General features: G+C 44.9%; 1 pseudogene; it reads left to right on the top strand.

Moving 5' to 3' along the window:
* LOC146077293 (5S ribosomal RNA) lies at positions 1-123 on the top strand (annotated as a pseudogene).
* Positions 124-16395: the final 16272 nt, after the last annotated feature.

Genomic DNA, 16395 nt, shown 5'->3' with positions numbered 1-16395 from the left:
TTCTACAGTCAAACCACATTACTGGTACACGCCCAATCTCGTCCGATCTTGGAAGCTAAGCAGTGTTGGGCTGGACAAGTACGGGGATGGGAGACCTCCCGGGAAAATTCAGTGCTGTAGAATACACTTGTGAACATTGGTCAATGTCATTTTTAAACACCATTGTGATATCGAAGGGAGGGTTAATACTTATATTATTATATTATTAAATCTATTACATTGTATTAATCATCTATTTTATTGTTCATATGATAGATTGTATACTTAATTTTGTTTTTGGACACTGTTCAATAAATAAATGCATTCAATCATGATACCCTTGAATTAATTATTTATAGGCACATCACTATGATACATACTAATAAATAAGCCACCTATAATTAGCACTAAGCACTTTCTGCACGGATCACTTTATTATCGCTCATCACTCATAAAGTCTGTATGTGTTAATGTTGAACACCTCCAGTCACCTAAAATACGTTAATAAACCACAAAACGTTACTTGAATACAAGTTCATGTAATTTGTCATTTAAAGTCCATTTACGTTTTTTATTCTCTATCCCACTCTATGTTGCCATAAGGAAAACCCCTCACAAAATGGCCACCGCAACTCCTGCATTCATAAATGATCAGCAGTCCTCATTAAAATGGCCGCCGCTATGAGAAATATTCAGAACAGACAATTGTATACACAGCCTCGAGACGCGTTTCCATCCACTAGAGAACCTGAACGTCACATCTCATGGAAGGGACGGACGCATGCGCATTAGCGCGAGGACACTACAGTACAGAAAGCCGGCATCTGAACTAACGCGATGCGGGCGCATGCGCAGTAGCGCTAAACGGACACCGGATGTGTGGCGGAAGTACCGCTCACATATCCAATTTACTCGTATCTATTGTTTTATAAAAGATTTATGTTATCCATACACACTCTTTAATGCTACTGTAGCGCACTACAGCGCAAAATATAGGAGACTCAGATATAACGATTTTATACCCTGATATTTAGATAGCAAAATTAAGTGACAGGAAGTGATGTCACTATAGGAACAGGAGCTATACCAGTATAAATATAGGTCTGGTCTCAGTCTACTTGCACCCCTTGATAAAGTCTGAAGGACGAAACGCGTTGGGACTCTACAGCCCTCCTGTCTCATCTATTTAAAGATAAGCTACCCTCCTTTCTCTTTTTGCACCTTATTATTGTTTTTAATAATTTTTTAGTATAGAACGTTTTTTAAAAAATTATTAAATTGTCTGTTTTTTATTGGAAACATATTTTCTTCTACCTTGTTCAAATAAATGTATCTATTTTTTATACCTACCTTTTGATATTTTTATCATACCTATAGAGAAATATATACCGTGTTCTAAATCCACTTTTAAAAAAACTCTTTTATGGTTGTTACGGTGCGGACCAGCACACTCAGTATAGACTACTCCAGAGCAATAGTCGCCGCATCTTCATCTATTGAACCCACACTTTTCCTAAAGTAACTTACCATTACTTCTACTTTTGAAGATTGGCCGACACCCCGTAATTAGAAGGGGGATACTGCCTGGTATACCTGGTATCTGGACTGAGGTCTTCACAGGTGGCGCCACACATCCTCTTGTTTTCATAACTTTTATTAATGTTTAGCTAAAATACCAATGGCAAATTTACACTAACGAAAACAAAACATACATAAGCATGGAAAACAAATATACAGTACGGTTATGCAAAAAATCTCCTTCATACTATCATTGTTGGACACAAATATCAATATATTGGAGTTCATCGGCCACATGTTATAGCCCCCAGGTTCGGCGGCCATGCAGGATGCCAGCCGAGCGCTCATATTTATTTTTTAGGGGCAGTCATTTATACGGCAATCCTGTGCCTTGTAAATGATTGCCCTTTTAAGAACCCTTAGATCTTGGACCGGCATCCTGCATGGCCACTGAACTCAGAGGATATTACATTTGTCAGCATGTATCAACTTCTATGTATGGCAGTGGCAATTAGATGTGGAAACCTTAGACTGCCTTAGAGTTATACAGAGCAAATTACTCTATATAGAGTATGATTATATAGAGTAATAGATCATAACAATAAGTGGTCGGGACTAACAAAGTAGGTAGGGCCCTCTTCCCCTTTCTCGAACACCCAGCATGCCTGGTGAGACCTCCTGTGTCTGCATCTCTGTCTGAGCTACGCAACATCTTCATTGCTTCAAGGAAAATGTGAAATCTGTTTACAACTCGAGTCCTGGGCATCCTTTCTGTCTGGGCCTGGGACTGGAATCATCATAGCCCCCCTGATGGCTGCCCTGATCTTAACCCCTTCAGTCCCACTGGGCAAGTTTTTTCCGGGGAGCGCTCCCAACCCCCCCCCCCACCACCACTGTGTCCCCGGGTTCGGGCAGCATTGCTGAACCGTCCATCAGCAGCTGCCCCCGGCCCTGTACCCCGGCACCCTGTCCCTGCATGTGGCAACCCAACTTCTCATAAGCCAGTGCCGCAGGCTGTAATACAACAGCCGGGGGGGGGGGGGGAGGGGGAGGCAGAGGCGCGGCGCGGCGGAGTAGAGGGAGCCGGCTCTAAACACTGGCAATCCCGAGAATTTTCCGGGCTTGCCAGTCTGGGCATTAAGGCATAGCTTGGAAAACTCTCGGGATTGCCAGTGAATGGGTTAATGGTCAGTGTGGCCTCTTTTTAGTGACCAATGTGTTGCAGGCCATTCAGAGTTTTGGGAAGGGGGTCGGGACTTTGAGAGATGTCGGGGGTGGAGCAAGGCCTGTGTCCCAGCATCTTAAAGAAGAAGAAAAAACGGTAACTCGTTATCATCAATGGTTGGAAACCATCCGGTTCTCCACCATCGATGGTAAAAGTTTCTACAATGGGCCTTATTCAGACCCATTTGAAAGGGCTGCAGATTTGTAGTCTGTCTGATTTTCAGACAACCTCGCCTGCCCACGGTACGCTGTCCGCATGTGCAAGCCGTATGCAAGGTGATTGACAGCCGGCACCCAGAAAACGCAGGCGGCCTCCTTCTCCCTATGTCCTTTGCAGCGCTGAGCCTAGACTTACTCAGCAGCTGTGAACAGGAGGGAATCCATTCGACAGTGAGTGATTAATAATGGATTTCCCCCTGTGTGCACGGCTGCAAACGCATTTGCAGCCGCGCACGTAGGCAGGCAGCGTTTATCTGATCGCTGGGCTCCGAACACTCGCAAACGGCGCTCAAGTCTGAATCGGGCCAAATAGGTCATAGACATCTGAATGATTGCCTGTGTGCACTAATTGTACATACATATGAAATTGACAGCAATCCCAGCTTTTGTTTTTATACAAATTCATATTTTATATACTGTACAGTTCTCACATATATTTGCAGGTCCCCACAAGGCTTGTTTACCCTCCCAGGAGATTAGACCAGTATGGCAGTAGGAGAGATGCTGTCTATGAAGTTTCTGAGCTCCAGAATAAAAAATATATATACACATTTTGCCAAGTAGTAATGTCAAAATAGTAATAATATGCTCTTATTCTTTGTAAGTCTTAGTCAATTCAACCACCCATACAGTAATTCACTCAAGTTGTGACCCACTCGTATTTCTTAGCTCCTCTTGAAATCGTTCTTGCACCATTTTTCTAGCAAATGTTATTTTGATTTTCATTTTGTTATCAAGACATGTAGATAAAACAGAAATTTTCTTCTCTGTAAAAGAAGGAGATTATCACCACAGCGCTACAGAGGAATGCTATTCCAAGCAGACATTTCAATTTCAAAAAGATCTATAAAATATGATGACCTTTTTACTGGGTTTTCAAAGACAAAGGCCCTTATTCTGGTTCACTTGCAAAGGCAAATTCCTTCTCAAATGGACAAAACCAAGTGACTGCAGGGGGGCAGATGTAACTTGTGCAGAGAGAATTAGATTTGAGTGGGATTTTATATCAAAGTTCTATATTGCAGTGTAAAAATAAAGCAGTCAGTATTTTCCCTGCACAGAAACAAAATAACTCACCCAAATCTAATTCTCTCTTCACATGTTACATCTGCCCCCCTGCAGTGCACATGGTTTTGTAAATTTGAGAAGGAATTTGCCTTTGCGAGTTAATCAGAATAAGGGACAAAGTCATACAGGGTGTCTTAGTAAAGTCTCAGAAAGGGCACTAGAGGTGACAGTTAGGGGCAGATGCTGGTATACCTCTTGCATCTTTTCACACTTCACCTGCCCTGGAATGTACACAAGTATGGATGTGGACTATGGAAAATGGAGGGGTTTGGGGGGGGGGGGGGGGAGTTCTGTGCTGTGGACAATGGAGGGGGAGAGTGCTGTGGATGTTGAAGGGGTTGGGGGAGAGTGTGCTGTGAACATTAAAGGGGGGTTTATTGTGCCGTACTGTCAGTGTTGGAGGTGTTGGGAGGGAGGGAGGGCTGTGTTGTGGTAAACATTTAATAGGTTGGGGAGAGGTTAGTTCTTTGGGGTAGACATTGAAGGGTGGGTGAAGTGACATTATGGGCCTGATTCTGATTGGCTCAATAAGCTGTGACGATCCAGAGAGGCCGCCTCACTGAATACCCGGCCCACTCCCCGCCGTCGCCATTTCCCCTTGCAACCATGCAGGGGGATGTCTACCTAAGACACTTCCCCTTGCATGCCGCAGCTGCAGGAGATATCATTCAATGGTCGCCGACAGGGTGGGCAGCTATCATCACCCTGCCCGCGTACCTCTGCGTTTTCATGGGGATGCCCATAAACCGCTAGGTGTTCCCATGGCCTAGCATGGCCACCGCCCCCGATCCTCCCTCCCCACTGCGAATGGCCCAGCGAGTAAGTAACCCAAGCCTCTATTTGGAGGGTATAGCTACAAGCTTTTAGATCCCATATGCAAAACGCTAATGTGTTTCATAGCATGCAAGTCACAATGTGAACGGTCTTCCTCATGGTGTGTTGGCTGGGACCGTTTTAAGGTTATATGAGGAGTCACACGAGGGTCATAACATTTAACTCCTCATATGCTTCAGGCTAGCCTTTTGTCAAGGCCAGATATAGTACCAGGCTTAACGTAAAAGGTAACATCAATTAAATACAAAATGATAAAAATAAAGACCATTTTGTTCCATTTATCTATATTCTTGAGGGACATTTGAAGACAAAACTGATCTATTGTTTTGATTGTGTGACCCCGATCTATGCTATTTCATCTGGCCTGAGTGAGGCCTATATAGAGAATGCAAGCTTGATAATCATTCCATTGCACAACCCACCCTCTGAGTATCTAAGTCTGCACCATAAATGGTTTCTACATTTGTCTCCCTATTTTGAGGTCCATTGTCACTGCTCTAGAACATAAGACAACATAAGAACTTTGAACTTAAGCTTCAGTCTTGTAGACAACCGCCTATACCCCGATAAGAAGCTCGGGTTCCACCTGTTTTTGTTTTCTTTGGCACTGCCTGTTATCTCCCATAACTGGTCACTCCCTATCAGCCACTCTGTGATTATATGCTCACCGCGAGTGTGATCACAAGGGCACCTTTACTCATGCGCAGTGCGACTGAGGCACATGTGCAATCTGCAGATAATCACTCAATTGGGAAATATTGGCATTGTGTCCTCTGTCCTCTGTACACAACATAGTTTTGAATATCAACATCGTGACCATCCCCAGTTATCCTTGCGATGAGATTCGAGGCCGGCTCTAGGCAGCTTACTAGGTGGTCCAGAATCTTGGAGGAGCCATTGATTCTTTTCACAAAATAAGGGATGATTCTGACAGAACTTATTGAACATAATGCAAATAGCAGGTGGAGACCTTCTAAGACGCCACCTTCACAGCTTCACCTGAGATTCTGGCAAGTTGGTATTGGTGTGTGGCTGGTGGTGGGAGTTTTGCCTACGGTGACGAAAAACCTTGCACCGGCCATGACCATATTGCATTTTCAGGTACCTATAGAAATCATAGGTTCACACCACTGAACTGCATTGCAATCATTTGAGTCAGTTGTGGGATAACCTAGTTCGTGGAGGGTGCAGGTTATTGTGCCTGGAACTGGAAGCCCTAACTTCTGTGCCTGTAAGTTTGTACCTTTTTGTTATGTGTACTCACTTGAACCCATATCATTAATTTCATGTCCTTATAACCTCCTTCCATGGCTGTAGAGGAGAACTCTTCTCATGCTGTGTAGAGATGTAGATATATTGAAGAGTTCCTTCTCTTTGACACATATTACCAGCACAGGGACTAAACAGCAAGTCTCGGCAAATGACATATGGATGTAAAAACGATCTTCCCAATGTGATGGATGACTTACTGGGTACTCTGAAAGAAATACACTAGAAATACAGATTGTGTGAAACATTATGCTTTTCCTTAGATATATCTAGTGTAGACACGGATTGATCGCAACCGCTGCACAGAACAAGGCTGACGGTATCACCCCCGTGCACATCACACTCCGCAGTTACAGTTACCCTGGTTACATTCTGGAACATGGACTAGCTGTAGTGATTTTGATCATAAGGAGTAAGGAATGTTTAGGCCTTAAGCAATATTGCAACTGTAGTGTACAGATAAGGGGTGGGTGCGTAAATTTTAACTTTCCGTAAATATTTCCTATTACAGGACATTGGCATCTTTCCATATTGGATACTTGCCCTGCACCTTGTGGAACCTCATTATCTAACTTTCTGTCAGTTTCTTATTTCTATTTCAGTAGCAGTCATTTCTCTGTTCGCTCTATAAATCCCTGCTGCCTCCAGTTATTATATCCTTGTTTTTGTACCCCTACTTTTTTCTGTTCAATGTTTTCCCATTTCACTTCTGAAGTTAATAAAGTATTCCACACCCCCTCCTATGGGATACAGCCCATCCTCAACCCTCTTCAGTCACCATTTCTGCCATGGCTCCCTGCGATTTGTCCCCGGTACTCCCCCAAGGTGTACTACGTCTCCTTCATTGGTAGTCTGTTAAACCTGTCTTACAAAGTCCTCAGGCATCCAGTCACCTGCTCCAGTCCTTACTCTCAGTATCACAGCCAGGTCTGCTGCTGAGGTTCTTGCATGACATAACTCTGTGCTGCATTGAGTATCAGCATTTTGGCAAGGTTTTGGCTTTAATATGGGTGTTTGGTTAGGGAGCCCTGGTGGTTGACCTTAAGTCGTCTTGTATCCTTCTTTCTCTTTATCCTGTGAATGGGATGTACCAAGCCTTTGGGGTACATCCCACCACTTACCACAATTATACTAATCACATGAGTACTATCTTATGTACTGTAATTAGTATTGCAATGTATTCTGATAAGAGATATTCGTTGAGATGTCAGTATTTCCAGTTCTCAGCCCCAGGAGTCCCCCTGCGCTTGCGCAGAGAAATGTGACGGCAGTGGGGGTTGCTGGGAAGGATCCAGTCAGATCCCTCTACAGCACAATGCTGAAAGAAGCCCATTGTCTTCTACAGGGTAATGCCAGCAAAATCTGGCCTTACCCCTTGCACCAAAGCCCTGGCATCTGGGGCTTAGTACATATGGGAAATGAGGCCAAAGCTCAAAATATAGCTTTTGGACACAGTTCCCCTGTATTACATCCTGCCATAACTCCTTTAAATGTATGCAGCTTTGCAGTGAGGGCGAGTATTTTATGGTCAAGTTCTTGCTGGTGGCCATCCAGCTTTTTAGCTAGTTATTGTGTTGGTGCATGTCAGCAGGTACTGGGCAGCATGCTATAGACTGGGGAGCTAAACATTACTGCTGGGGACCTGCTATCCCTGCCCTGAGACCGCTTCTCCTCCTAGTTGCACTGTATCTGAGTGGTGGGCTTCGACCTGGAATTGGGCCGAACAGTGGAGATGCCGTACATGCCGCCCATCACGCGTGTTTGTGAGGAGGACTGGGATATCAATCTGGGATCGGTGAGCAGTTTTTTGCAAGCAGCGTCTGGGGCCGGAACATCTCAACCTTCATCTTTCCTCTACCCTGTTCCTCTGAGCAACGGTTTGTGAACTGTTTTGATGTACTTTTACCGGTTTTTTTTTGGACATTAAATATAAGCATTGGGACTGTGTGAATTAAAGAACCTGCTACAGGAATGCAAGCTTGAACTATTAAGTAAGTGAATAAAATATCAGCAGTCAAAGGATAAAGAAACCAAAGTAAGTGTTTGCCTGGTATATGAAAAAGTGTCCTTTGTCCTTTGACCAGTGATATCCAAAAAGAAACTGGGTACTTATGTAGTATCTGGGTGCCCGATTTTGTGATTGTATGCCTTACCTTAAGGCATACAATCAGATGCGATTCGACGCGATTTTCGGCAAAATCGCATCGAATCGCATCCGATATCGCATGCAATGCGATGCGATTCGATGCAATTTTGCATAGGATTCAATGTTAACAAGGTCATGTTCATTTCCCCACTATCCAAGTGGGAATAGAGTTGATTGTATATAGCGTGGCGAGCGCAGCGAGCCACCGAGCCTGAAGCGTGGCAAACCCCGCGAGGGGACGCGGAAAACATTTTAAGTAATCCGCGGCCCCTCGCGGGGCGCGCTGCGCTCGCCACGCTTCGGGCTCGGTGGCTCACTGCGCTCCCCACGCTTTATAAAATCAACTCTATGCCCACTTGGATAGTGGGGAAATGAACAGGACTTTGTTAACATTGAATCCTATGGAAAATCGCATCGGATCGCATGCAATATCGGATGCGATTTTAAAATCGGGCGCCCAGATACCACATAAGTACCATAAACTGTTACATGAACGCGCAACTAAAATTAGAGTAAGTAAATGTGAAACCAATGGGAATTTGAGTCCACCAGAGTCTGCTGCACTCCACCTCATAGCAAGCTCACAACAGCGCTGGTTTTTCTCCTAAACCTTCTTCTTGTCACAAGCATGCGATGGCGCTCTGCTATCATGCCTGGCTTTTGTTGGGTTCCAGCGATAGTTTGGTTTGTACTGATGTCCTTTTTTTTGTGTATGTGTTGTTTTTCAGTTTAAGGGCCACCGTAGTTAACTATAAGTCTGAAGGCCCCGCTGCTTGCTTGTCTTATTCGGGATGGAAATAGATACAGTAGTACTTCAGGGTGTTGTTGTTTGGATGTTTAGCAGATAAAGCCCCAATGAGTTTAGCAGAGTTTGTATTTGGCCTTCACCTTCAGTGTTTATCACTGTTCTTCAGTGTTTTACTGACACGGTGAGATTGGTGGGTCTTTGGGAGTATTTGGTTTGAAAGTGGTGTGCTACCTCGTGGCTAACTAACATAAAAGGTGTACTTCATGTATACCAAAAACTTATTCCTAGAGGAGGAGGGGCCCCAGCCAGTGGGGCCAACCAATGGTTTCCCACTGTACCCCAGAACAGAGGGGTAAAATCATTTAAAAAAAATGATGAATAAAATTGCCTGCTGCAGAAGATGCTGCCAGTCCAATGGTATCCCACCATGAAATTACAATGGTATTAACTCACAGATGCGGCCAGTGGCAGTGATTGGGCTTAGTGTCCAGGTACAGTAGGTCGAGCAGCCCAGCAGGGGTGTGGATGACAGGATGGTGAGCAGTCATCGCTGTTCCCAGGTCATACAGCAGTCAGATCATTGCTGCTTGGGAACTGCTGCCAGTCTCTGTTGGTTTGGTATTTGTGAGGGTAAGAGCCTGTTTGACCGGGGACATCAGCTTGGTGCTTCATCGCCCTGGCATGTGCACTTCTAGATGGACTCTGGGGCTAGATTTATGAGAAATGCTGAGCCCCTGAGTAGAGAGCTCCCTATGTACTGTGTTGCATAATGTGTTTTGGCAGCCCTACAGTGTGATAAAATGGTAATTAAGGCACTACTATGGGCTATGGCATCAACTAAGGCACTGCTATGGCTCAGAAAATTAAAATGAACAAGTGCTGTAGAGAGGTATCACTCTAGAACTGTGGTGGCCAAGCTGGTCCTCTAGAGTTAACAACGGTCCATGTTTTCCAGACCACCTGTGGATCGGTAGAATGTGTTGGATAGTAATGAATGCAGCGTACGTTTGAATATTTGACCTAGTAATGAATGCACCTGTGCACCAGCTAGGTGGTCTGGAAAACATGAACTTTTGGTAGCTCTCGAGGACCTGTTTGTCCACTCCTGCTCTAGAGGCACTGGCAAAGAGTCCAATTCAATATGTTGCGATTGGGCCCATCTGGTTTCAACCCTAAGTGTCAGGCTTGAAATAGAGCAAAACCTAAGGGTTAGTAAACTACCCCTATTAGACCTTAAATACACTTGTCCTTATATTTTGCTGGCTGGCATAGATAAGTGATTTCCCAACCTGTCTTCTTCACCGTTTAGTTAGTTAATGAGAGTACTTTGCAGAAAGAAGACTGTATCATATGGGGCTGCTGTCCTGAAAAAGAGTCTTTCCATAGGTAGGAAATCCTGCTGTTCTGTGTTATTGTCAGCTCCAAAGGCAATTATGGAAATCGCCTGAAAAGCCTCCCATAACTCACACTGCGTACTTTTTAATAACAACTCTTTTATCAGAGGAATATTTTACCCCTTTGATTTGGTTGTATATTACAAATTAGAGTTATTTGTTAAAAGCAGCATAATCACTTTCCTTTGAGAGATGGGTCCCACGGAAACCATCAATGTGTTTGGATGTTTTGTGCTCTGAGAGACAAAACAAAAAAAGGCAGCATTCAAATTGTGATTGTTATCCTGCTTTTTACTGCTGTCTGAATGTAAATTGATTGTAGAATCAGATTAGGGGTTCTTCATAAAGAGCTTGAATATGGCAATCTCAAATAATAACAGGGACACTTTCTCACTGTAAAACCACAAAACTATACTCACATACTGTAACTTAACTTATTATAAGCAACCCAGATCATACATGCCTACGTTTGAAAACTAGTTTCATGGTGATTTTAGTTGGTAGCAGAATTTTGCAAAGTGCCCCATTGAGGGGGCGTGTCAAGCTCCAACCAAAGGGTGTGGATAGTTCCATAAATTAAGAGATTGTAAAAAGAGATTGTGAACCTGTCACCTAGAAGCGTGGGTGTGTATTGATACATCCAAGGCCGCCATCAGGGGGGTGCTTAGGATACAACTGTTGCACCCTCTACCTAGCCGACGGTCCACCACGACCCGCTTCCTGACAGCCACTTACATTTACAGTGGCAGGCTGCGAGTTGTCCTCCGTCGCAGCCTGCTGCATGCCGCCTGTCAGCCTTCTGTCACATGCCTGCAGAGGAGCCACCGTCTGGAAGAGCAGGGAACTGCGACACTGTCTACAAGAGGAGAAAGGTGATTTTCAAAACCACGGGACGGGGGTTTCGGGGCCCTGCCTATTTTGAAAGTGCCAGGCCCCATAATTTCACATGGCAGCCCTGGCTACATCTGAGAGGAATCTTTTAAAATGACATACTGTATCAAAATGTATCCCGATATAATTGGTCCTGTCTTTGCAAAAAATTTGTTCAATGCTCTTTGCAGACAGGATTTTTTCCTCAACCACTAAAGGAACCAATTGTTCGACCTCTTCTCAAAAAACCTAATACAGATCCAGACTGCACAACCAACTGTGGTGGCCGGGACACGAAGGGAACGGGTTCCCCTTACCGTGATACTTCAGGAGCGACTCAGGTTCATCCGTTCTTCTGTTCTCCAGTGGACGGGAGAGGGGCGCTTCAATGAAAGGGGACAACGTTCTGCGGTTAAACTCAAGTTTATTAGGAGATAAAGGCAACCTGTGCCCACTGACCCTCGCGGCGCAGTAGCCCTTGGGGTTTGAGGCACATTAACAAGTGACAACAGTTATCAATATTCACTTTAACTCTTGGTATTTATCTAATAGAACAATAAGACGTGATAACTCGCCACCAAGGCGTTTCACTGGCAATTAGGCTCGGTAGTACCAACCACAAGCGACCTAGTCACACTACGCATGTGCCCACTAGGGCCTACAGACTCCACGTGTTCAAGGTACCGTGACGGCGTTCTGGGTAAAACACCCCCGCTTTGAGTTTACTTTTGGGTCAACAAGTCGACACGATACCGTCAACACTGAATGCTACCTTTGAAATATACACACATCAACTTCACATGAATCATGACACATTAATAATCTTGACAATAGACAATATTCTGAACAGCTGGTGCACCAGTATAACCTTTTAGCAAATGACCTGAGGTGACGTCACCCTCAGTGTAACTCAGTCTTGGACAACCTGTGCACAGGGGGAATAATGTCAATCCGGGGTAACTATCCGGTGCAAACAGTGGCCCCCGTATTACCTTTAGAATAAAGGCCTGTTGATCGGGGGTCGGTACAGCGGGACTCCAGAAGGGGTTCCTATGGCCGCAGGTACTCAGTCACAAACACACCCTGTAGCACAAGGCAGCCAGCCTAGTCAGGGATTCCTGATTCCTGGTGAATGATCGTTGTACGGGCACCGGCCCTTACTACCACGGGCCGTTGGGGCAGTTCTCTGACACTCCCCGTGAGAATAGCCCTCTGACTCTGCTGGGGGCAAGCGGGGGATTGGGGCTGCTGCTCGGGATCCACGGGGCACCAAGCGGGCACCAGATGGGACGAGTGACAGGCAGGGGAAGGCTGCGTGTATGTCAGGTGGAGGGACGGTACCTGATTGAACTGGATCAAGTTGCAGGCTCCTGCCCATCATGCTCTGCTGTGCAGGGTCGGCGTCTTCTTCTTCAGGGCGGGTAGCACATCAGTGGGGGCGCCACAGCTGTGGCGTTGCCGCACTCGGTGGCTCTCCCGGTCCCTTCTCTCCCCCTTGGATGCGGCTGACAGGCTGGCTGGCAGCGGCAGGAAAAAGGTGCGTCGCATCTCTTCCCTCTTCTGGGGGTCAGCGGGGGTCACGCTGCTGCGCCCCATCTCCAGGTGTCCTCTTGCTCTGGCTGCGGCAATTCTCCGGGCGCCGTCTCCTACTCCAGAGGTCGGCGGGGGTCACGCTGCTGCGCGGCTTCCTCTCACTTCTCCCTTCTCCTCACGTGAGTCTCTCCTTCCTCGCCCACGCGCTGGCTTCTTCCTCTCACTTGGTCCTCCTCTTCCTTCCTCCTCCCGGCCTCAGTACAACCAACCCCTGACTGCTCCAGCCTGCCAATCAATTTCGCAGGCGCGAAAGCGCCGGGGCATAGTTTACCCCTGATGTCCTGTCACTGGGGGGTGGGGTGGGGTGGTTGCGGGCCTCATGCAGTTCTGGGGCACCACACAACTACCGACCGGTATCAAACCTCCCTTTTCTAGGAAAAAGTCATTGAAAAAGTGTTGCAAATCAACTGGAAACCCGCCTGATATGTATGAGTAATTACATTCAGGATTCAGGAGAAGCCATAGCACTGAAACAGCCCTGGTATATGTGCTTAATGATCTTCTGATGGAAAGAGACAGGTGACTGTTCAATCTTAAACCTTGTGGATCTCTCTGCAGCATTTGATACTGTAGATCATCGGCTTCTGATTGAGCGCCTGTGAAAACTAGCATCGGGCTCCACTAGCCAAAAGGTAATGCCACAGCCTGGGGACACTTTTATGTTGTTCCTCCATGGTGGGCGCATTATCCCCCACCCCAGCTAGTCAGAACAGGCCGAGGTCCTGGGGAGTGGGAACTCCCCCCAAAAAGGGGTCTCTCCAGGGCTTAAAATGGTCCGGGAGAGGTAGGGGACTCATTTCCCTGCAAACTAAAATGCTTTTCTGTTACAATTACTGTGCATGGCCAAAGTGGAGATTGAACTAGTTCCACCTCACCACCCCCCCCCCCTTTCTAGGGCTATCCCAGACACCCCATGGGCTGTGGGTGCTGAGTTGAAAGTCTGCTAAGTGTAAAAAAAGAATTATCTTTTACTGGTATACCATACCTTCCAACTGTCCCATTTTCCGCAAGCCAGTCCTGTTTTTTGGGAATGCGGCGCGCGGGGGGGGGGGGGGGGTACAGTTGCATGCGCACATCGTCTATTCCCCGCAGGCAGAGGAACGGTGTTGGCAAAACAGGGGCATGGCCTTGCCTGGGTGACGCAATCTGAAGGTCATGCCCCCTCGCCACGCCAACACAAATTTGGGCATGCGGGAAGGTCCCGTTGAGCCACCACTGAAAGGTGTGAGGTATGGATATACTGTAACTAAAGTTTCCAGCAATCCTCCTCGCTTGCTAATACTTGGAGAACCACAAGTACCATCATGTAGTTCTACCTGTAAAATACATTTTACAATAAAGAAAATACACACACTGTGACAGTACAACTTTAATAAATCATTGTTGCACATACATACATACATACATACATACATACACTCACACATACACTCACACATACTGACGTAAGCATGCACATGTGTGTCTGTCACATTCACCTGCCTGAATCTGGTCTATTATTATGGAGACTTTTGGTAAGGTTTGGTGTGCGCTTTTTACAATCGCACCCTATAACATGTTTTACTTCTATACTTTTCAATGGGAAAACATCTGGATTTGATTTCATCTTTGCGGTTTTTGGTAAAGGCAGGAAATGTGCGATTTTGACCCTAACTGTATCTTACACATAAAAATCGCACCCTATTACATTTGGCCCTTTAATTTTTAGAACTACTTCCAGAAACAAGAAGACAATTGGATCATTTCAGAAATGAATACAATAAGTATATGTACAGTAGTTCAATATATAGTAACCAGTCTTCAGCACTTTATTTTGGCACATTTTTATTATTTTTACATTTTTTCCCAAAAACATTCAGTTGATGATGATGACTGCTGCATCTTCACGCTCTTTGTACCAAAATGCCCTCATAGTGTCCCTTCCATTGGGCACATATTGATACTGTACTGCGAGTTGCATGCATCTGTTAAAGACTGCTTAAAGACTGCTTACTGCAGTGGTCTTGCCCACTGCTGTAAGCAGTGGGCAAGACCAAGTCATAGTGGGTATGTTCTAACTAGAAGGTCACTATTTTGTTCCTGTACCCAGTAAAGGTACCCAGCCCCATTGAACTGTAAATACCACCCTCCCCTCAACCACTAGCAAATTGGGAGAATTGAGAAACCATGACCTAGCAGAACAGTCCTCCAAATCAGGACTGTCCAACTGAAATCTACATGGCTGTTAAGGTGCCCACACTCTAGAACGATTTTTTGGCCGATTGGCCAATTTCCGATAATTTGGCCGATTTTGGTCCGATGCACGCTCCCGTGGATCTTTTGCTAAATCTTCTGATCTTACGTGCTGCATGAAAGATCAGAACATTTAACAAAAGATCCATAGGAACGCACACGGGATCTTAAGAAAAATCTTTGGTAAAGATGTGCGCTTGCCTGAAATCTTTTGTCCAGGACAGGCAAAAGATTTGAAAGCGAATTTATGCGCACATCTTACGATCGCAGATCTTTCTAGTGTGTGGGCACCTTTATGTATGACGTTGGTGATGTTGCTTCGATAAACTTTCCAGGCCCCTCCCACTGCATATCAGAGTGTGTGCCTGTTCTATGCCAGGAGACAAAACTGCGGAGATCCACGCTCATCCATGTACTAACCTGACAATTGAACTGTGTAAAATACACAGCCTTCTATTACTGTAGTATCAATTACTCTAGTTATTAATTTTGATGACAAATAATTCTGAGAGAATCAAACATTTTAATTAAAGACATTCTACAGCAAACATGATTATACAATTATCTCAATGGAGTGCGGCAAAATAAATGTCGGAGGTATCTGAGTAGAACAATATTGATTTTATACAATGAATTTCTTATTAAAGTTCACATATGAATTGAAAACGGTCTAAAATGGATTTAAGAGGGAAATTATATTCAATACAAAACCAGTAGCGGTTTGTATTGAATGTAATTACCTATTTAAATTCATTGGCCGATACTATTCAAGACACGAAAAGTGCTTTAAAGTTACAGTAACTGTTTTCTCTGTATTTTGTTATACAAAAGATACAAAGCCGGCTTCAGTAGAAGAAGATATATTGGACATTCAAAGTGCTATAAAGATGGTCTGGAAATAAAATTGCTGCAACATATGAAAAATAATGACACTTATTAATACGCAATTTGTCATGTTTCTAATACATCCCTGCCTCTATTACCACTGTGTGGTACTTCCTGAGTTTTATAAGTATCCAGTATAACAAATAGGTGCAATATAGGGAACGCACAAAGAAGACGAACAAGGACAATGTTGGCCGCATCCGGTAAGTTAAGTGATTCATACTTGGATTCTCTGGGGCAGATGTATTAAGCCTGGTGAAGAGATAAACTGGAGATAAAATGGAAGGAGATAACGCACCAGCCAATCAGATCCCAACTGTCATATTTCAAGCACAGCTGATTGGCTGGTGCGTTATCTCTTCCATGTTATCTCCACTTTACCTCCAATTTATCTCTTCTCCAGGCTTAATACATCT

Source organism: Crinia signifera, chromosome 4 (assembly GCF_055691185.1).
Source record: "Crinia signifera chromosome 4, ASM5569118v1, whole genome shotgun sequence".
Classification (NCBI taxonomy): Eukaryota; Metazoa; Chordata; class Amphibia; order Anura; family Myobatrachidae; genus Crinia; species Crinia signifera.
Note: the sequence above shows the minus strand (reverse complement) of the source record. Positions and strands in the feature narration are given on the sequence as shown.